General features: G+C 44.4%; 1 protein-coding gene across 1 annotated transcript in view; it reads left to right on the forward strand.

Annotated features, from left to right (window-relative positions):
* Window positions 1-20799, forward strand: part of SPATA17 (spermatogenesis associated 17) — a 129528-nt gene extending 108729 nt beyond the window's left edge. The window contains exon 13 of the transcript XR_013997859.1: window positions 20658-20799. The gene's annotated coding sequence lies outside the window, so the exon portion shown is untranslated. The remainder of the gene's footprint in view (window positions 1-20657) is intronic.
* Window positions 20800-23261: the final 2462 nt, after the last annotated feature.

Here is a 23261-nt window from a genome sequence, read left to right on the forward strand (position 1 = left end):
CTGTTAAACTATTACGTGGCGAGGTCGTTTCAATGTTCACTGTGGAAACTGGGGGTCTGGGAAAACGTTTACTCACATTCTGCCTGATTGACCAAAATCCTTAGAATATAATTCGTCAGGCAAGGGTGGGAAGACGGGTCTTGGCAGGAAAAACGCCAGACATGGGACCCAAAGGAAGCCACCCGCGGGCAGCCCCTACGTATCTCTGCAGAAGCTGCGATTAGAACCTGCCCCTGCCCCTGTCCCTGTCCCTGTCCCTGCCCCTGCCCCTGCCCCCACCCCCGGAAAGGCCTCCTACAGGTGGAATCTGGCTCCTGACACTTCCCTGCGCCTCCCGGGGCGACGTGGAGGGTGCTCTGGCCTGTGCGCCCCTTGCAGGCCTCTTGGGCACATAAGCGCGCCGGGTGCTTGATGACTGACTGCTTGATTGGAAAGAGGAAGACACCAGTCAGAAGAGCAGACTGTCACTTCCAGATGGTCCCCGAGGAAGAACAGGAGGCGATCCAGGAGCGTCTGCCCCAGAAGAACCACAGGCTGCCAATGCCATGCGTCAAGCGACGCTGAGAGAAAGGAGGCAAAACCGAACTAAGGACTTGCTCTTGAATCTCCGGCTTCCGCAGCCGTCTCTTCACTTTGCGGGACCCTCCCAGGACCACTTGGGCCCCCGCGTCACCCCCACCCCCACCCCCGGTGTCTGCACATCTCTTCGGGTCTCAGATGTGCTTGAAGTCAATACAAACTGGCTTCCTCATTCTATTTCAGTTTTTTGTGGGTTGTTTCTTTTTCCCTAAGTATCATCCTTTCAATCATTTTTCTCTCTTTTTTTTTTTTAAGTTTTGTGTGTGGTTTTTTTTTTTGCTGCCCACGAGAAAGTGTGGGTCTTTGTTATTAATGTTGTAAAAATACAAATATGTCCACCTCGGAAGGAGTCTTCATTAACTCCCCCAGCCCAGGAAATTAAGGCATGGCTCATCAGGATCCGGGCTTGCTGGCGACGAAATTGCAAGGGCCTAGCTGGGCTGCCGGGTTCATAATGCTGATGGAGCGCTTTCCACGTGAGTAAAGAATAAACAGCGATTAATTTCCGCCAATAAATAATAGTTTGAGGCCCGCATTGAAAGAGGAACAATTACTTTTCCATTTTTCCTGCCAAATGAGCTGATAAGAGAAAACAGGGGAGCTGGCCGCGTAAATCAGTCTTAATTTTATCTCCCCCGTTAAAAAGCCGCCATTAAGAGCATCTTCGGCTCATTTCACCCTCCTCGTGTTTCACTTTTTCAATTTGCACAAAAGGGGGGAGTTTGCGCGTCGTAAAATTTCACTTTGGCCAACCTATCATTTGCATCTGGGCCAATAAATAGCAATTAGCATAAACATTTAAATCAGGAGCTGGAACAAATTCTTGTTCCCCCAGCAGGCTGTTAAATTACAGTATTTTACTATATATAAGAAGCACTAAACAAAAGACCCGTCGGGCACTATTATCCCTTTCAAATAGGACACGGTCGAAAGAGAAATAACAACTCCAGGCCCAACTTCTCGCTCAGATCCGGGGTGTCTGTCTCGGGTGTCTTGACCCGTGGAGTCCATGATTCTTGCCCACTTGGCTGAGTTATCCAAACAAGTGAGTTTAAACTCAGTTTTGTGATGTAGGATCACTGCAGTCAAGACTTCCTTGGATAAATAAATGCTTTGCATTCTTAATAAAAACGCATTCGTAAGAGTTGTTTAGGGCTCAAATCAAGGCCTATTGCACAAAATACAATGAAATGCATATAAAAGGGAAATGAGACTGGCTACTTTGGGTATCAAGTTGCCCTCTGGAGTTCAGGGAGGAAAAGCTGATTCTGTGATCATATCTCAGGGGGGAAAAGTCCAGACCCATAGCTCATCCTACCCAGTGCTCATTTCTCACGGTGGCTCCTGAAGATGGTTTGTTGTAAGAGGTGGGTTGTCTTATGTAAGACGGTTCTCAAAGATGGAAATGTAGCCCCAAACTTGCCTTTATCTAAACCGAGTTACATGTTGGGCCCATGCTCCCTCTTGATATGTCAGAGGGCTATGATGAAGCTTTATAGAGAGATATTAAGAGGAAACATAAGAGATGGGGCCTGGGTCACTATCTCCAAAGCAAGTATTAAGCCTGGCACTTCCCTTTCTCTTTAAGCCCCTATTATCATTACCTGAAACTTAGTTCATTATTTATCTATGGCTCATTGAAAGTCAAGGTGAGTGCTTCTCTTGATTAGGCCCTAATTAATTTTGGCTGGAAACCCAGAGTGGAACAGAGTGGTGGGTGTTGTTTTTTGTGAACGCTCTCATTGGGAAGATGGGGGTGTACCAATGTCAAATGTTTATACATCCGCTCCAATGAGGAGGCGCTGAAACTTTGAATCAGTTGTTCCTCCATGCAGTTTCTGATAAATTATTCTCTTATTTCTATAAGGCATTTAAAAAGGGAAACCATTTAACCAGGTGTTAACTAAAAACAGAAGAGCAATGCTTCCACCAGCTCTGGTAGCAGCCAAACACTAAATGACATCACTTCTGTTTCTCATAGGAAATCAAAAATTAACCCTCAGCTTTGAGTCTGCAATTTATCAGTTTAGTTATGGGAATGCACGTGTCCCCCACCAAATTATACATCTTTTCATGTGCTCATTGATCATTCATACATCTCCTTTGGAGAAATGTATATTCAAATTCACCCTTCATTTTTTAATTGTATATCTGTCTTTTTGTTGTTGAGTTGTAAGAATTCTTTATATAGTCCAGATACCGGAACTTTATCAGATACGCGATTTACAGATATTTTCTCCCATTCCGAGAATTGCTTTGCACTTTCTGATACTGTCTTTTAATGCACAAATGTTTTTAATTTTAATGAAGTCAAACATATATACATTTTCCCAGATGGCTTGTGCTTTTGGTGTCGTAACTAAGAAACCGTTGCCCAATCCAAGGTCACAGAGATTTCTGCTTATGATTTCTCCCGAGTTTTATCATTTTAGCTCCTACATCTACACCTTCGATTTATTTTGAGTTAACCTTTTCATATTATATGAAGCGGGGGTGCAAGTTCATTCTTTTGCAGGTGAATAGCCGTTGTCCTGTGACCGTGTGTTGAAAAGACTGTTCTTTCTCCATTGAATGGCTTTGGCAGGCTTGTCCAAATCAGTTGACTACAGCCCTATGGCTTTAATCCCGGTCTCTTCCATCGATCCATCCATTTATCCTTATGTCAGTACCACACCCTTCTTACTACCGTAGCTTTGCAGTCATTTCTCAAGAGGGACATGTGAGGCCTCCAACTTCTGCCCCTTTTTCTAGGTTGTTTTGGCTGCTCTGGGACCCTTACCTTACCATATGAATTTTAGGATCAGTTTGTCCATTTCTGCAATAAAGGCAGTTGGAATTTTGATACGTAAATCAATCGGGAAGTATTGTAATCTCAACACTATTAAGCTGTTCAGCCCATGACACAGGACACTGTCCGTCTGTTTAGATCTTTAATTTCTTTCTGCCGCGTTTTGTGGTTTGCAGTTTACAGCTCTTACCCTTCTCTTCTTTAATTTATTCTTAATTGCTTTATTCTGTTTGCTGCTATTATGAATGGCCTCTGACCTTTTATTTCGGAACATTTCCAACTTACAGAAAAGTTAACAGAATAAATAGTACAATGGGGTCCCATATTCCCTACCCTTTACTTAGATTCCTAAATGTGGCCTTTTGGCATAGGTGCTTTCTTTCATCTTCTCTCTTTCTCCCCCTTTTTTTTTTTTCTTCCCATTCTCTTTTCCCTCCTTGGAAAAATATTTCGAAATTTCAAATAAACTGACTTGCAAATGAACATTTTTAACAACATCCTTTATGGCATTTGAGGACTGCTGATTTTTAAAAGAATAACATTAAAATAATGCCACTCAGACTTATTTTATTTTATTTTTATTTATTTATTTTTTCACTCGGACTTATTTTAAAAAGACTGCTAGGCTGTTGACATTTCTGTATGTCTATGGAAAGACATAGATTTTACATAAACTTCACAGAGTCTAAAGCAACATTTCTAGGATGGCAAATACTGGATTAGGAAAAAAATTCTGTTATCCAAATGTCGAATCGTGTAATATCCAGCATAACGGAAAATAGCTGATAATCGGCCAGGTGTTTGGCTCTTCCTTGGATTGGTTGTTTTCAAATTATTGTCTGTCCCATCACACCTGAGGGTCACAGCACACCTGCTAGTTAGAGCAGTTCTCAGGGGAGAGGGGGCCTGTTCAGCTCCCGACGGAGGGAGGGGGTTGGAAAAGTCCCTCAGGTGACTCTGATAAGTGCCCCGGGGGGCCCATCCTGTGGCAAAGACTAAGTCGAAATGAGGCGTTTTATGAGTGAGCTGTTTCAGTGGCATCACACAGAAAATGACATCATCAATTATGGCATTTAAGTTCTCCGCGTTCAAAGATAGAAACCCTGGACTGGTGCGAAGGCTGGGCTCCCGGGAGCAGACAGATAGGAAACTGGGCAAGAGTGACGGAGGGATTGATCCATTCTGATGACCGTGTGACAGTGTTGAAACAAAAGCGCCTTTCTTCATAATCAGTTGGGGGAGGCAGTGCTTATTTAACTTATCTGTTCATTTTACTTATCTGTTCATTCATTCAGTGTGCATTATGGCACATCTACTTTCTATATTTTATTGGGCTCTACAATTCCAAAATGTACCAGTTTCTTGGGTATTAAAAAAAAAAATCTTAAATTGGTCTCAAACACCAGTCCAGTAGATGCATTTCATGCTGAGGAAGGTAAAACTAAATAAAAGCCGTTTTTTTAAATTTGAGAAGTAAATATCCCTTATGCTTTTATCAAAGCCAGGAATAAGTAGTTTTCCAGTTCAGGGTTCTGTATATTTGCATAAGAACATATTATATACATGTATCTACGTGCCCATGGTAGGCAGACACACACAATTTAACGATATTAAACCAAAGATTAATATCCAGAATTAGGTGACTGATATACCACAAGAGCTTGGTCATTTACTTAATATCAAATGCTCAAACATAAAATATAAGAACTCTCACCCGCACTTTAATATATAATTTACCTAGACAGTCAAGTAAGGTGGAGCCTCAAATGAATATACGCATATAACCCTGTGCCCTTTACCTTGAGGAATTGTTTTGTTCCTGACCATGCCTGGGCGGGTTCCCAATTTCTGAGGTCCCATTTTGTGTGTGTGTGTGTGTGTGTGTGTGTGTGTGTGTGTGTATCTCCAAATGTGAAGGTCTTTCCTGTTTCCTGTGACTCAAGAAACCCCAGCATAGCCATATCTTAAAAAGACTGTCGGTCAGTGCCCTCGGCACCTTCCAGGAGCCAAACCTCCCAGCAAGCGTTTGCGAGGGGCCTAGTCTCGTTACAGGGCCCGTTACAGAGTGAGACAGTCCCCAAAATCCATCCCTCGGGAAAGAACCCTCACAGGCGTCCCCGCATCCAAGCAGTTTACTCTCTCTCAGTGAGTTTTGAAAAGTAGTCTGTTGCTTAAAGGGGGAAAATGAATGGCCCCCAATGACCTCGATTGATGGAAATGACTGAAGAAGGAAGAAAGTCTAAGAAGCGTCACACAGCGTAGCCGTTACTCACAACTGTGGGCGCGTGACCCACTGTTACAGATGTCGCCCACTGTCACAGCCGAGCCTCCTAAAGAGCACTTTGGAATAATGCCACCGATAGTCAGGCCGCAAGGAGCTCAAGTGCGAGCTTCCAGGGTGAGCGCAAAACCGGACGGTCACTGCGGTTCTTGGCGATCATTTGGCGACACTGTCATATGTAGACTTCAAGGTATTACATCTCAAACAGCTTAGAAGAAACTTTGAAGACAAACCCCCGTAAAGCCCTTTGGTGGCCAATGAGGCTCAGTGGTGACAGACGCCGGTGTCAAAGGCTCCAAGGACGAGTTGAGTAAGGCCGTGGTGTGAAACCTGAGAGCAGACAGCATGTGGGTTTAAGAAGGATGCCTTTGGCTGTTCCAAGTGTATTTCCAAAGTACTTAATCAAGTGCAATAATCATTTTAAAAATCTTAACAGTGGGATCAATGGCTCTTGCCTTGTAGTTGAGCTCACATTATATACGGGCACATGTGGTATGATGTCCATGCCTTTATTTATTTTTTAAATATGTCTTTATTGATTTCAGGGAGAGGGAGAGAGATAGAAACATCAGTGATGAGAGAGTCATTGATCGGCTGCCTCCTGCACGCCCCCGACTGGGGATCGAGCCCACGACCCGGGCCTGGGCCCTGACTGGGAATCGAACCCCGATCTCCTGGATCCTAGGTAAATGCTCAACAGCTGAGCCACGCCGGCCAGGTGATGTCTATGCTTTTAAATTTCAGAGTTAAGTATGTTAACCTGTGCCTGACTCAAATACATTATTTGCTCACTTTGAACACCATTTAAATGTTTATCATTTAAATCACTTCATGTCCATTGTAATAGCCGGCTTTGCCGAATTTTTCCTTTCTTCCCTCTCACCTTGGCAATTGTATCTTAGGTCATTGTAGTCGGAAGACAATGTGTTGGTCACTTGAGATTTTCATCTTTAGAATATGAACTTTTCTCTGGAATAAAGTATCCAGATTTAGCAAGTAAAATATAGGATGCCTGGTTCCATTTCAACCTCAATAAACAATGAATAATTTTTTAGTATAAGTATGCTTCATACTTACAAATTTATATATTTTATAAGTTTACATAAACTTTATACAATATTATATATAATTTTTAGTATGATTATATCCCATGCTTATAAGTTTATTTATACTAAACTATTATATAGTATATAATATGATATATTATATTGTCTGAAATTCAGATTGAACTGAGTGTCCTGTATTACATCCGGCAGCCTTTTCCTGGAGTGAAATTAAAATTTTACTTTTGTTATATTTAAAAGGAATGAATAGGAGAAATTGTGAGTGGGATCTTCAGTATGCTAATTTTAGGGTTAAATTTGTTGTTTTGACTCCCCAAATTGAAAACTGGGAACGAACTCAGCCTGTCTTACTGACTCAGTACATACTATAGTCTCCAAAATAAACTCTTTCTCTGTCTTCATGATGTCTTCTCTAATATAGACGGACAGATAGATATAGACATCTTTTCCGTTCACTCTATAAAGCTATTTTAGACACACATCGCGTGAAGGACTCCATATCAAACAAAGCAACATTGTGCAGGACGCTAGAATTATTGGAGGGGTAGGGCACGTTGTCCCAGTGATGGAAATTGCCCCATCCATCAGGGAAACATTCCTCTGAGGTGTACTATAAAGACATATTTAAAAAATCATGAAATTTGATATTCTTCTTGTCATTCCAGCCTCCTGGAAAGGTGTGTTTTTAAAAAAAAAAAAAAAAGGAAACACGTAGGCCTGGTGTTATTTCTGCATGACATTAGCACCCATGCATAACACCAGGGTCATCATGAGCCCTGCAGGGCAAATTTTCATAAAGTGATTTATTCCTGCCTCGTGGGCATTTAAACCTCCCTGGTGGAGAGGAGCAAAGCGTGTCCCAGCACAAAATAGCGGAGAAAGCACCGTTGTGTGTCTGTTCTCGCCCACAAGCGCAGACCTGGGTGGATCAGACTAAGACTAAGTCTTCTCTTCTCTTGTCCCATCAACCAGATGCTCTGGCACCATCACAAAAGTCACACCCCTCTCGATAGTCTGTTATCAGTTAACTAGACAGAGCCCAACGGGTCGGGTGACCTATTTTTTTTTTTTTTTTTGTGCTTTTCGACAGTGCAAGTCAAAGCACTTAACTTCAATCTCTATCTCATTTACAAACCACCAGCTTCCTCCCCCCTCCTCCCCCCCAAAAAATAAAAAGCATGACAGTGAACACTAATATGATGGTAATTTCATATTGTTTCTGCTTATGAATTTGTCTTTCCCTTATTAATCATCCAGTAAAGTACTGACACTGCAGAATCCTGACGTGGCTCAACAAACCATGGACTAAGGACAGGAGCACCCTCAAGAAAGAGGCCGCGGGCGCCCGGGAGGCGCGGGGAGCTTTTATTAACAGCAGAGGCCCATTAGGGGGCTCTCCGTTCACCTTCGCTGGAGCAATAAATGAAGAGCGAGCGCTCCACCGGAGAGGACTCCTACTGTCTTTGCGCCGGGAACGCACAGCCAAGCAGTAGTCGCGTTGTAAGGCGCGTGAGAAACAGATGTTCCTTCCCTGACAAATCCCCTTTCTTGATTTATTACTCATTTGCTCAAATCACAATGGAAAGTCTTTGGCCCATTAATTAAATTCCAAGCAAAATAAAATTTGCAGCAGAGCTCATTACTGGTAAATGACTTTGACAGTTCATCAGATCTGAAGGTAAAAGAGGCGACTTCGGGAAGTTAGAGGTGGAGGGAGCCTCGGCCTTTTCTGCAACCGCTGCAAGATGGTAAAGATTGTGATGAAATTTTTATGTTAAGTACCGATCTCGGGAAGTTCAGTTTTCAGCCCACCCGTCCCCTCCCCCACCGCCACCCCTCAACCCCCAACCCCCCCAACCCCCAACCATGATCTACTTCTCTGGCTTCTTTTAAAAGAAGTTCTGAAGGGGACACTTAGATTTCAAATATATTTATGTATGTGGATATCATATCATGGTCCAAACACTGAAGCACATTTTGTGTGTGTGTGTGTGTGTGTGTTTTCCGGTATGCAGAGAAGTTTGGTGCTTCGTACGTTGGAAGTATTACCTTCTGAATAAAGGTCCACGGGAAATCTAATAACCACCAACCACAGCATGATAAAGGAATTAAAGCTAGGCCTTGAGAACGGAGCCGAGGGAATTCTGATATCCTGATTCAGTGGGTTTGTAAAGGGGGAGTCGGAGACGTAAGATAAAGGAGAGAAAGCACACATCCTCCTGCCCTACCACCAGATGAAGGGCGTCAGAAATCACGACGTTGGGTGGCCTAATCGTATTTTCGTGGCACCTAAGTAGACCATTTTTTACTTTTTTTTTTTTTGGTTGGATGACTTAGTTGCTTAGAACAGTGGGCTTCAGGCTCCAGGTGGAAGTTCTATTTTCCGATCTTCTCCCTTGACTCTAGGCTCTACCTGTAACTCCTCACGGCTCCCTCGGAAACAGGCATCTTTTTGGAAGAAGGTCGTGTGAGTCAGGTGTATAGATCAGTACAAATCCATGCCCATTAGAGTAAAAGTAATTCCAAGGGGTGATGCAAAGGATAAAAGCTCATTCGAGGGACAGATGATTGCTATACAAGCTCTTAAGATGAGCCTATTAATCTGTGACCTGGATGATAACAGACATCCACGTATAAATAACATGCTGTGGGATTTCAGGTACTTGGGGGGAGAGAAGATTTCATGAGGCAAAGCCTGCGCAGTACTTACTCCCTTATCATGGAAATTAAAATATTGAATTTAGGAAACATCCTATACCGTTCCAAGTGGAATTCTAGTTAAATTACTAGAATGAAAAAAAATCTTGGAAAATACTGTTACAACTGCTCAATTTCACCATCTAGAATAGAATTAAATGTGAAATTTGTGTCTTTGTGCGCAATGTTCCAAAGACACACATTACAGTGCCCTGCGTTTTGGACCCATTGCTCCGTGCTCTGTCAACGGCATGTGATCATAGCCCAGACCTGTTGCTCCTCTCATGGCATCTCGGCTCGGAGGGCCCCACGTCTGCCCCGTGGTTCAAAAACATTTTGCTCTTTCCTCTCTGGGTTCCTTCTTTCCCTCTCCCTCGTATTTCCCCTCTCACTGCTCCATGTCTCTGGCTGGATCTACACGCATCATGTGCCCACTCGAGCAGTAAGGGAAGAGCGCAGTAGCCGCCCGAAAGTAACGGGTGGCAACCAGATTTACAGACTGACCGGGCTCTTCAGTAATGAGCCCCCCACACAGAGCTGGCTGTCACCGGGAGTGTTAACAACAGCCCCGAGAAAGTGAGCGGTGCACTTGGAATCAAAAGGCCGGGGAGGCCTGAGTCCCAGCACCAGTCCTTATTAGCTGTGAAACCTCAGGCAAGTAAGTTACCTGGATCTCTTTGATATTCAGTCTCCCCGTCTACAAAGCCTTGAGCTCGGCATCCTAAATTCCTTCCGGAGCTCCCATTCCAGGATTCTATTCATTATTTTGAATCGATTTCAGCTCTTATCTTCGCAGTGCTTAAAGTCTCTCCCCTGCAGGTAAAATTTACATCTTCTAAAACGCCAAATTACATCTCGTGTAAACCACAAAGCCTTTTGGTTAAATTGCTTCTCGTGAATGGTTCATGACGAAAGAATGTGACTTACGCTAAAGCAAGAAACAAAGAGGCCAGGTTGCAGGGATGATTTGGGGATACAAAAGTGGACTTCAGGTGTGACCTTGGAGGAGTCACTAAGCCTCTCTGGGCCCAACTCTTTATAACATGGAATCACGACTTGAACTTCTGTGAAAACCCCTCGAGCAGCTCTCAAAGCCAGCCTCCAACAGGGTTATTTTCCCAGCTGCCTAAATAGTCTCTATAATGGATGATGGCTTTATTTTTTCATGCCCAGAAAGACAGACACAAATATTAGAGATCAGGCAGTGATTAAATAAGTTTTTCTTCCTGCATAAAATGAGGATGTGAGGAGCCAGGACACAGGAGGGCTCAGTGCAATAATTCTACCCAGGTTTAAAGACTCAGAAGCTTCTAGTGCGAAGCTGTCGGAACAGCATCTGAAAGACACACACCATGGGCAGCAAACAGCCACTTTACATTTAATTAGGCAAAGAAACTTCCACTGAACGGGTTAAAAATTGCCACTATTTCACAGTAAGTGATTTTCTTAACCCCCAAGGGTTCAAATTACTTTGGCAGGAAAAGCAATTATGCAATTAATAGGGGAAAAATCTCCAGAGCTCTGTAATTTGCAGAGAGGTAAAGGTTCTGCTGTGGCCTGCAGGGGACAGCTGAGCTCTGGGGCTTTTTTCCCTTTTCCTTTCTTTCTTTTTTTTTTTAATTTTTTTACATTTTGACCACACCCGAAATAAAAACCAAGGATATTTTAAGGAGTAGGAAAGCACAACAGCTCAGATAATGCCCCTGCCAGTATACTCATTACAGGCTCGTCAGAGTGGATGCCTGCAATCGGAAGATTAAATACCCATTTACCAGGATCAGAAGAGAGTTTGGTTTTATAATGTATTGTCCTCCATTCCCCGGGAGGCTGCTTTGTTTGATAAAATGCTGAGTGCGGTGTAAAAATATCCCTCTCTCTGTAATTTGCACTCCTCTCCATTTAAAGCTGTTCTTGCTGCAAACGAGAATTGAAAGCTGCTAAAATTAAGTGGTGTCAGTTCTCAATGACACTTTAGTGATAGAGCGCTCAGCAAATGAGACGAGAATGAATCCAGCATCTCCGCTGAAGACAGTAACCAGCCCCGAACCCTGCGGTGCTCCAGCGGGCCCCCCTTCTCCGCTCCATTCAGATGGAGCAGAACTGAAACGGGGGAGCGATCCTTTCAACGGCCACCCCAAGAGAGGTGAAGATAAGTAACGTTCATTGGTTCAAAGCAACTGGGAGCTCGGGGTTGTCACTCTGAGCACCCTATGTCCTCACCAAGACACTCTCTCTCACTGATATAGGACATTTGATTTCAAGAGGGTACATGTCCCATTGACCAAGGGAGTCTTTTCTGATACTGTGACCAAAGGACTTGAGGCTCTGATTCATTTTCTAGAAGGTACTATAAATTTTCATTCAAGTGATTGGCTTCACAGTCTTGGTATTGCCACGTTTAGACAGGCTTGGGTATCTGAAGCACTTTTGCATCACCATGGCATCATTCTTAGAGAAGGAATGGCATCATTCATGGAGAAGGAATGGCATCATTCATGGAGATGACCCTTTGATCACTATGGTCAAAGAAGGAATGACATCATTCATGGAGGGGGAATGGCATCATTCATGGAGGTGGAATGGCATCATTCATGGAGAGGAATGGCATCATTCATGGAGATGACCCTTTGATCACTATGGTCAAAGAAGGAATGACATCATTCATGGAGAGGAATGGCATCATTCATGGAGAGGAATGGCATCATTCATGGAGGGGGAATGGCATCATTCATGGAGATGACCGTTTGATCACTATGGGTGGAGGAGGAATCCTGAGACAATAGCAGTGCACCAGGCTCCCCGTGCACCAGGCAACACCACACAGGAAGCCCACTGAATAAAAAAAGGACCTAATTGAATTATCCTTCCAACCCAGGTCCAGGTGATCATCCTCATATTTAGACTCATGGGAACTTAGAGTTCAAGGCAAATCCACCTAAATTTTCTTTCACGGGCATACAATGCAATTCAATGATAAATTTCAGTATCTAAAACTACAAAAGCCACCCTAGAAAAATTTAAAAACATAAGTAGAAAAAATGAGGTCTATAAAATAATTAGAATCTACTCAAAGAGACAATTATGAAAAAAAATCTAGACAACTATTTATTTCAAAGCAATACACAGGCATGTCTGTACCAAAAAAGGTACAGACTCACAGATGGAGAAATATGAGACGAAAAGACCACTTTGAAAGGGTTAAGGCACTCAGGGAGAAATGGCTCTCAGAGGAGGTGATCTGGGGGTGGTCCTTGAAGAAGTTAAAAACCTGGATAGGTGGAGAAGGGCAAGGCCGGTGTTCTGGCAAAGAGAAAACCCGCAGCGAAACTGCGGAGGAACGGCCCTGGTTGACTGCGCCGAGAGAAAGAAGGAGCTGGGTGGCTGTCTCCCTTCGGTGGGCACCTAGAGCCTGAGCGTGATCTGAGCAGTGCCCACATGTCATCAGAGATCCCTGAGCACCTCGTGGGTGTCTCGTGAAACCTCAGTGAGGGAACATGTGGGAGAGCAGCCCGCATGGCGATCCCCGGCAGGCAATGCCCAGTACGTGCTGGTCCGAGGCGCTGTTCCTTCTGAGCAGGGTGAGACATGAGCACGACGCTCCAGGAACAGCGACCTGCGCGAGCTGAACCCGGGGCCGGGAGAACTGGCCGGTGCGGCAGCCTGGCCGCGGGGTGACTAGCGTGCCCGCCACTGAGAATACAAACCATATGCCACTAGATTGCAAAAAAGCTGCCATCTGCCGCTGTAGCCGTCTGATGGACTTCTCCGCCTGTGTGATGCTGGCCAGGGACCTCCTGGACAACACATCCTACCGTAAAATGTAGTTCACACATGTTTCTTGAAATTACAGGGAGGCTTTTAGGAGCAGGCAGATGGGGCGCGCAGGAAACAGAAGAATAGTGGGGCCCTTGGTTGCTCTTCATGCTGGAGCTGCAGGAAGGATCTTCTGGAAGACACTGGAATTCCTCATGGCAGGGCTCCCGAAACGTGTTTGCAAAAAAATCCCCCCAAGTTTTCGAATGGGCGGCGTGCTTACAATCATAATGGGAAATATTGAACCAATTTTATTTCTCCATCTCCTGGGAGCATTTGTGCCCCGACTAACGGCAAGAACCTGGCTCATTTGGAGCCAGCACAGGCCAATTAAGACATTAAACTTGCTTTTGGCTGGAATTTAGGACTTAGAATACTAGAACTCGTGTCTCCACTCATCTAAAACTCTGATCACCAGAAATGTGAGCATATTCAATTATTTGAAAACAGGGAAATGAGTTCATTATCGTTGGTGGGTTTAGTAGACACGGTTTTCTTCTTGGATATACCTGAAGAAATAATAAAAGAATCTCTTGCAAGGACTAGGCGGCAATGACAAATGAATTTTCTAAGGAGAGAGCATGTCAGTCACAAAGCTATTCACAGACTCTACTCTTCTTTCTAGCCTAATTATTTATATTATTTTCCATTTAGACATTAGGGGTATCATCAGAGAATTAGCAAAAATGGTCCCTAAGGAATTGTTTAGGATCCTTTCATTTATAAAGGACAGAAAACACAGCTCTGTCTTGCTTCACCGAGAAAGAAACGTGCTGGTTCATGCCACTGGGATGCTCGGAGTCAGGCCTAGTCCAGGACATACGCACCCACTTTTTCTTCCTCAGATTTTCTCTCACCTGCCACACTGGGGTCACTGTAAGGCAGGTTTCCTCAAGTGGGCAAAGAGCTCTGCCAACCACATTGAGGCCAGTTGCTTAGGAAGAAAAGACAGCACCTACTTCTTTGCAGAGTGTTCCAGTACAAGATGCCAGGAGAGCGTGGACAGGGCTACCTGAGTCAGAAACCCGCGCCCTGAACCTGGGATGGAGTCAGCCCCGCCTGATTCAGGAAGAGGCGTTTCCCCCAAAGGATGTTGGTTGGCCCAAAGGATACGTCTACTCGAGGGGAGAAACTGTGGTTATACGAGGTGATCTTCAAAGACCTTCAATATCAAGACTAGTCTTACCCTTTACATTTAACATCATAGTGTGTGAAAGTTTTCCTGTTGACCAGAATCATATAAAAGCTCAAGTGGAAAGAAGTTCTATAGTTAAATCATAAAATATTGTACTTCTTGAGACATATTACAAAATTCTAAGTATAGTTTTTCAGGTCTTTAATGTGAGGAAATGTTTTCTTAAATATATATATATATATTTTTTTTTTTTAATTGAAGTTTGACAAGCTGCTTTTGCATTTCATGTTACGACCTGGGTATTTACCTTTCTTTGAAGAATGAAGAAGAAACTTTGAGACTCAGGTTTGACCTGTATGAGTCACGGGGAGCTCATTACCATAGAAAGGCCCAGACTACCAGCTACAGGTGAGCAACCAGGGAGCCAGTCATTTGCATCCTGGCTTAAGGCAAAGGCGGGTTGCATCTCACTTAATGGCAGTGTAGGCTTTTAAAAGCAAAGACCAAGAACCCTGTTGGGTTTTGTCAACGAGTCAAATCAAAAAGTAAAGAGTGAAACCCAGCACTGAGACTTTCCCAAGACTCCTCATTTCTCTTCTTTCCCTGACAACGGGCCTCCCCTGGTTTTGCACGGAGTCTGTCACCTTCACACCGTCCTTTCTCCAGCGACCCTCCACTCCTTCAGAAGACGCATGTTGACTTGGAAAAAAAAAAAAATCTAATTTGCGTTTTGTTAATGTGTGCTGTCTTTCCTCGCTCTATTACATTAAACGAGAAATAGAGTTACAAAAAAAAATCATCTCGAAACCGTTCCTAAGCCAGCAACAGGGGACTCCACACGCCAATTTCCTCCTTGCTTCATAACCACCCACAGCACCAGCTTGACCTTTACCTACGCAGGGCTATCATCGCAGTTGAGATGACACAATTTTACAATCACAACAACAAAAAATTACTTTGGACCGACCGCTACTGGGCACAAATGCCTCGGCGCCATTAGTGCATCATTCATTTTGAGAAGAAAATTCGCTTTTCAACCTCGACGTGTTGAGCATAAACAGCAATACCCTCCGTTGGCACCGTTTCACGTGCCCATTAATCTCAATGGCAAAGCCTCGGTCTCGCCCGCCGAGCCTCCGAAGTTTGGATGTCACTACTGTGTACAATAAAAATTGTATATTCATGAACTCCATTTGTTTTATGCCTTTCTCTCTGTCAAAACCTCCCAAGCAGCATATGCTTCGCTCTGCCGAGGGTAAAATCAAATTTGTCTGTCTTGTCATATTGTCATCAAAGTGATAGTATCACAATTAGATTAACATTTTGCCAAGGAGCTGAAGGGAGGGAAACGGAATGGGGGACATTGTAATAAAGCCCACTTAACCCTTTCAGCCACAAATCCCCTTTTTCCTGGAGCACCCGGAGGCAAGGAAGGCAATCAGACTCTAAAATAAGTGACCCTGTCAAATTATTATGATCTATGTTGGAACCAAATAGGTCAGTTACTAGGCCTGGGAGGTACATTTTCGTCTGAAAGGACCATTAAGATTTTGTGACAACACCCTGAAGAAGCGAGACCCTTCCTGGGTTCTTTCAAACGATGGGGGTGGGACTGAGAATTGGTGGGAATGGTGGGCGACGCCATTTGACCCTTCATATGTCCCTCAGTGAAGCCTTTGGGCTCCAACTCCAGGAAAATTACACAGGTCCTAGGCTCAGGCCCCAGGAAGTTTGCTGAATTAAAACTCCGGTGTAGAGCGTACAAACCTTATTTTCATCATTACGATAGCTGAAGAAGGGGGCTGTGAAATTCAAACAGAAGATTCTGTGAGGCAGAAGCAAGGCCTGAGCTAAGAACGGGTTGAAACTGGACAACAACTCGAGCTTCAGCTGTTCTCGGGACAGGTTTTCCTCCTGTCTCATTGTGTGCAGAACAGAAGAACTCGCGTGGGCAGGAAGGTACCAGTTATGCAAAGGAACCTGCACCCACTTGCTGCCTTCGCAGGGAAAGGAGGGAACTCCTTTCACAATCAGGCTGCCTTCATTAAGGGCGACGGGAAAAGTCACAGTCCCACGGCCCACGAGGGTGTTGGGTGAGAGCTTTCGAGTCCCGTGGGCCTCATGACCTGCACCCGTGAGGGAGCATGGTAACCTCCCCGTGAGCTTTATCCAGAAAAAGGGATATTTAGAGGCTGAGCCGTGAGTTATGGATGTAGCCCAATGGGCCTCTCAAAGCTTTCCCCAGCTCTGAGCCACCTCTCACCTTTCACTTCTTTAAATCACAGTCTCTAACAAGGAATCAGGCCCTACCTCGTGCACTATAGCATATTGTTTTCTAATTAATTTATATCAGCCTTGCCCATGTCTCCAGCATCATTCCCTACCATTTCCCAAGAACCCGACAGGTCACACTATTTCCCTTGCCTCACACACCTCTGTCCTTTCGCTCACACCCTCACTTGTTAGAATGACCTCCCCTTTCTCTGTGGTTCACTTGTCTTCAAGACTGAGCACCTGTCACATCCTTGAAAAGAATCTCACACGAACCTCTGGACGTTGGTGGCCCTTGTCATAATTTCTCCATAAAATTATGATGATTCTCTATATTTCCTTAGACTGGAACAAATCCCAAACAATAATATACATCTGTTTCTTTAATGTATAAGCCATTACCTAGCTCATAGAAGATACTCATCAAAACGAAAGAAAGAATGAATTCATGGAGACTATCAAAACTTTTATGGCTCAGTTGGTTGGGTGTCGTCCTGTGCACCCAACGGTTGCTGCTTTGATGACCACTCAGGGCACATGTCTGGGTTGTGGGCTTGATCCCCTATAGGGGGCATGCAGGAGGCAGCCGATCAATGTTCTGCTCTCACTTCGATCGATCTTTCTCTCTTTCTCTCCCTTCCTCTCTCTCTAAAAATCAATAAAAAATCTTTTTAAAAATCTTTAAAAAAACATTATGAAAGAGAGTCCTGTATCTAGTATGCCCGATATTCACAGAGGAGAAATCATATATAGTGAAAATTTGTTTTACATTTGGATTGGGGTTATTATCTCAGGGGAATGCATAGGGCACCTTGATTTAAGCAGCACATGTAACAAGAACCGCTATCATTTTATCCTTGAGAGAAGGAGATGGACTGAGTGCTGGTCCAACCCATGGATTGGTTGGCAATGGATCCAATGACATGGATTGTCACTGGCAAAAATAGAAAACGCAAACAATTTCTATTGTAGGACCACTGTTCCCTGGAAAAAGATTTGTAGCGGCCTGTGGAGTTTTGTCTCGGTGTGAGTTCGTCATTATCTTAAATCAATTTATTGAACAATAATATTGAAAATATTGAGTTTAATGTAAATTTTTCATGCATTAACTCATTCGGCATTCAGACCCCTTTGAATCAGATATTACGATTACCTCCATTTTACAGAGGAGGAAACTGGGCCACAGTGTGCCCAATGGCATACTGATCGTTCCTCGACATGACAAAGGTGAAATAAGGAGTTATCGACTGGATGGTGAAAGCAGGCTTTCAGCAGAGCCCAGCGGACTGGAATAATGGGTGCAAAATCCAATTACTATTTCTTTGACAGAAATCTGTTTATATATATATATATATATTTTTTTTAAAAAAAGAGCTCTTATTGAGGATTTGTAAAAGATCACAAATCAAGGAGCTGTTTAACATTAGGGCAAACTTCATAAGTTTATTTACCGACTCTTCTTGAGTTTCTGTCACCACCGGTAAGAGCCAGGGAACTGTTCGGTACCGCTCCTTCCTGGGGATGGAGCTCAATAATTTGACACCAGATGCGTCAGAAATTTCTGCACACAGAACTGCTGAAGCCAATCCAAGCGCCGTTACAACATTTCATCACCGTGCTCCAGGATAACCTGCCAATTCCACCCCTCGTCCTTCAACTTTGTCATTCATCATCCCTAATGATGCCGCTTCCAGCCTCGGAAGGAGCAGCTGTCGGGCGCCTACAGGACACCCTCCTCGGTTAATTCTTCTCAGGTGGCGCCTTCTCATTCCGTGTGTTAGGGATCGGAGGCAATTTCCAGATACCCGAGCTCAGTGCCACTTTAGCATCTTCATTATTGGGACGGGAATACTTGGAGCTTTTAGGCCCAGTTCGTGTGGAAAGGTGTAGCCATTCTCTTCTTCACTCTCCATGAGCGAGGCTATAGTCAAGGGGCCAAATTTGGGTGATTCTTGGAGGACAGCTAAGCATTGGTCCAATTTATCAGTCCTCACGCCAGTTCAAGGGATGCAGAAGTAATTGCTCGCTCCCTCTCCGTTTCAGTAGCAATTTGGGGCAATGTCTATTCTGGCTCAGAGGTGTTCTTCCCGGTCACTCCTGAGAGAGGATAGCCTTGGGCATGCAGACAAGCTTTCAGGCCACCAGGGATGAGTGTGGCTTATTTTTAAGCCTGAGTTTCTAATGCCCCCGGGTCAGAGTAAGTTACATTGCTCCTGCATCAGAATTGCTTACTGTTCAGCCAGCGGTTGGTCAGAGGTCTTGAGCCAGTTGGGCTCCTGCCCTTGGCTAATGGATCTTGTGTGACCTGGGAAATGCTTTCAACCTGCCCCCGTCCTTCTCTGATGGGTCTGGGTTCAGCCTAGTGCATACACACAGGCTCCCAGACCACAGAGTTGACCGTGACCCCACAGGGGGCTCCTCTTGGCTAAATTTCTGGCTGCACTGTGATTTTTGCTTATTTCTGGGAGCCAGCAGACTCCTCCTAATTTTGCTCTGCACCAAGGCCTCCATTGTCTTTGACAATGACCTTAGGCATGGAGTTCTCCAGCTGGGTTCTACATAAAGTCAGTCCCCTTGGGTAGAGCTCTGGAGCTTGCCATCTTGACAGTGTACCCCTCCTCCCTGGGCAGAACCTCAGGGTCACTGCACCCCGTGGCCTGCTCCCCTGGAGTGACCCCTCTGTGGGCCTCGGAGAGGGGAATGCCAGCTGCTGCTCTTCTAGGCTGGCCCCGCCCGGTGTGGACTCTCTGGTCCACAAGAATACTGGCCTGGGGGCGGGAGGGGGGCTGACTGACACACTGAAAGTAGCATCGGGATTCTGCCCTAAGAGCCAGGAGAGGGAAGGGAGACGAGTCCTGTGGCCTGTGGCCGCCCAGAACAGCGAGGGTGGGATACGTTTGGGGAAGGCTGCAGTCAAGAGGCCAAGTTCAGATGATTCTTGAGCGTGACTAAGCACTGGTCAGATGGACAAGAAGGGAAACACTAGTCTGGTTCTCGGTTTCACGTCTGCAAATAAAAACATGGGAGGCAGAGCATCTGTCCTGGGGTTCACACTTGACCATGCTTCCTTCATCTTCACTCTCTTGCTGATAGTAATATTCCTTCCTCTACCTAGACTATGTCCAAGTGCTTTGAGAAAAGCTCCTTGCTCTGTGTTTACTGAGTGTTGGGGGTATGACTGTTTTTCTGTGCTCCATCAGGGCCCTTGGACTCTAGACCTTATTAAAAATAAGGCTGCCAGGATGTTCTGATATCTGCCGCCACCGCTGGCTCCTCGGGCCTGGTGCCTCAGTCTCTAGCATCCTAACTCTGGTAAGAGCCGCTAGGTCGCTCGCACCTGAGGTGTTCAAGGACATGCTGTTGGCACAGTGGTGTCTAGAAGTCGGACAGGCGGCTTCGGGCCAGAGAGCTACTGTGGGAAACTGTCCCCGTCTCCCTAAATTAGGGCTGACAGCCAGCCCTGGATTTGTAAGGCGAGACTCTTCACTTAGGAGCATCAGGACCCCTCTGGAAATGGCAAGAGCGCTAACCGAGTTGTTCTATTTCCTTGTTTTGCTTTGGGGGCACCTCCTCGGTTGTCCTTTGTAAATATGTCTCTTTATTTTTAAAGGAAAATATTTCTAATGTTCAAATGATTCGTCAAGGGTCATTATTCCATTGCAATGTCCCAAGTGACCCGCATGTCTCCCACTGTTAGTGGTGGGGCAAGACTTCAGGGGTGTCTGTTAGCCTCCCACTGACTTGGTGTCTAGCTTTCGCTATGGACGATTCATGCTGTGGAAAAAGGTGGCTGTCGTTAATATGTAGGACGCATTCATAAATTCCTACCTCTTAGTTTATGCTGATGGTTGGCTGTGTTTTCAATGGTGCCAGGACTTTTGCCAGATCTTTGGTTGGTCTTCAGAGCAGGGCACTGCAACCAGGGGTTTGTGAGAATCTCTTAGGAATAACAACTAATAATAATAGCACTTTTATATATCATTATTTTGGGTATAAATTGTAAAAAAGCTTTGCTTATCTTTAATATAGGGATTGACACCTTCTGTCCTGAAGTGACATATGGAAGCTGATGTCGCCTAAGAGAAGAGTGGAGAGAGACAAAGCGAAAGACAGTGGAACCCCAGCCCTTACCTCTTCACTTCCCAGCCATAATATATTACAGTTTATACACTATAGGATGTAATCAGTGTTCATTTTATAACAATGAGCCCTTTTAGTAACTTAAAAAAAATTTAAACAGGTAATAGCTTCACGTTGTACAAAATCCAAAATACTCAAGAGCATCGGGTATGAAAAGTTGCCCTGCCAGTCTTGTTTCCAACCTTCAGTACTCATCTTGGGGGTGATGAGAGCCACCAATTTGTCACGGATCCTTCCAGGGACGTCTGTGCATATTCAACAGGCTGGTATAGCTCCGGCTCCCGCTCTGCACTCTCTCTTTGATCACAGAATTCACAGCAGTCTCTACATATCTTGCACCTTAAATTTTTCATTAGCTTTGTCATAAAGATAGCTCCCTGTCGGTACATAAGGAGTTTTCACATTTTTTATGGCTGCACGATCTTTTTTTTTTTTTTTTAATAGATATACCAGATTGCTTTACCAGTCCCCACGTGATAGATATTTATGTTGTTTCCAGTCTTTTGCTTTCTCAAACAGCACTGCCTCGGGAGACTTTTTTGCATGCCATTTTCGGCACATGCTAGTACAGCCCTTGGACAGATTCTTAGAAGGTTGAATATCTGGATGGAAGAGTGTGTGCGTTTGCAATTTTGAAAGAGACTGCCAAACTGACTTCGCAAGTGTTGTACCAGTTTACTCCCACCAGCAAGGTGCAGGAGTGCCTGTCTCCCCACAGTCCTGCCAACGATAAACACCTTCGCATAACTGGAGTCCGGGATTGAAAAATGAGCATCGTGATTTACTAAGATGGGCCAAGAATGAGCTTCTTCCGTGTGGATCCATCTTTGTGAGGGACCTCTTTCCCAGCAATGACGTTCCTTAAAACTGCCACAAAGCTAAGGCCTTAAAGCCAGACCCTCAAATCACCCTATTACAAAGTATTCACCCCAAACTTTCAAAACTAATGAAGTATAAGCAACCACAGCTCATATAATACTCTGCTCATTACATCAATGATAAATAATTAATAAAATAACAGGAGTGGAAATTCAGTGAGCTATCAGCTGTGGAAGTGTGTATACATTTTGGGGGGGACACCCTACATGTACTTTCTAGGTGGCTTATTTTTAAAAGGAGCACGCAAATGTGGCTTCTGCTGGCGTTGTTTTAAAACCAGTGGAAAGTTCTCAGTCAACTTTTCCATTAGTCTGCAACATGTTTTGCTAGAAAAGCCTGTGGTAGTATCTAAAATCGTGTAAATCATCAGTTTTTAATCTGGCAGGAAGTAGATAGTGGCCCATTAAACTTTCGTAATTAAATTTCCCCTGGACTCCCCCGTGGAACCATTATCTGAGTTTTCTAATTAACACAAGAGGAGGGAGTCAATTCAGATTGATGGGATCTAGAGCCATCCCCTTTCATTTTAATGACCTTTAATAAACTTTTATGACTATTGATATTGATAATTATAATACACCCTTTAATTCGGCAATGTGATTCTAAGGACCTTTTCAAAAATTGCAAAATTCACCTTTAAAGCTAGAATAGGCAGAATTACCGTATTCCCAGACCCTGCGCTCTTAAGGCGGTGGCTTTAAGTGAGCTGAAGGGTAGACAGGCAGGTGACAATGGCTTTCCTTTCCTCTCTCCACAGTGCAGGTCCTCATTCCTCACATAGTCTCTTAATTTCAGAGCACAGCTCCCCCCAAGAATGCCAGTCGGGGCAGAATTGGAAGCTATTTCATGATAAATAATCCAAGGGAGTGAGGTGGGGTTTACTAGGTTTGTTTTATTCTCAACTGGGAAGGCGTTGAGACCCGGAGGCCAGGGGCCCAAGAGGGAAAGTCGGTAGGCAAGCCAGGCTCACTTCCCAGAATGTCCCCATGATGTTTTGCCAGAATTATACATAGTTCTGCGTCTTCTCAGAGCTGCCGTTGCTGTCACTGGAACTGGTCCTTCCTGGTGAGAAAATGAATTTGCAGGAATGAGCTATAAGCACAGGGAAGAACACGTCTATTGTCACCCGTCACTTGCTTGAGAAACTGGGACCCCGAGAGGTTACCTGGCCAGGGTGATGTGCATGGTGCCTGATGGAGCTCGGATTTAGCCCAAGCTGTTTCTCACCAGGCTACACTGTCTGCAGAGTCACCTTGGGTGACCTCGGTTGAACTTCTGGTCCCTTGATGAATGACATCAGAAGTTGTGAATTGAGATCTACCAAACTCATGATGTTTAGGAGAGACTGAATGCAACCAGTAAAGTGGAGATTAAATTATTTTATGCCATGAAGATGTTCTGAGGATTAAATGAGATAAGGTATACAACATGCTTAGCACAGTGCCTGGTCCAACAAATGTTACCTCTCATTTTTATTACAAATAGTGTTTTCATAGTACCTCGCCTGATCTCTCTCTCTCTCTTTTTTTTTTAACCTTACCTGTTTTCTTCTTTAAAAAAGTTCAGGTGTTTGGTACTTTGATAACCCAATATACAAAACAAATGGTATACATT

This window comes from Miniopterus schreibersii (assembly GCF_964146895.1).
Source record: "Miniopterus schreibersii genome assembly, chromosome: 21".
Classification (NCBI taxonomy): Eukaryota; Metazoa; Chordata; class Mammalia; order Chiroptera; family Miniopteridae; genus Miniopterus; species Miniopterus schreibersii.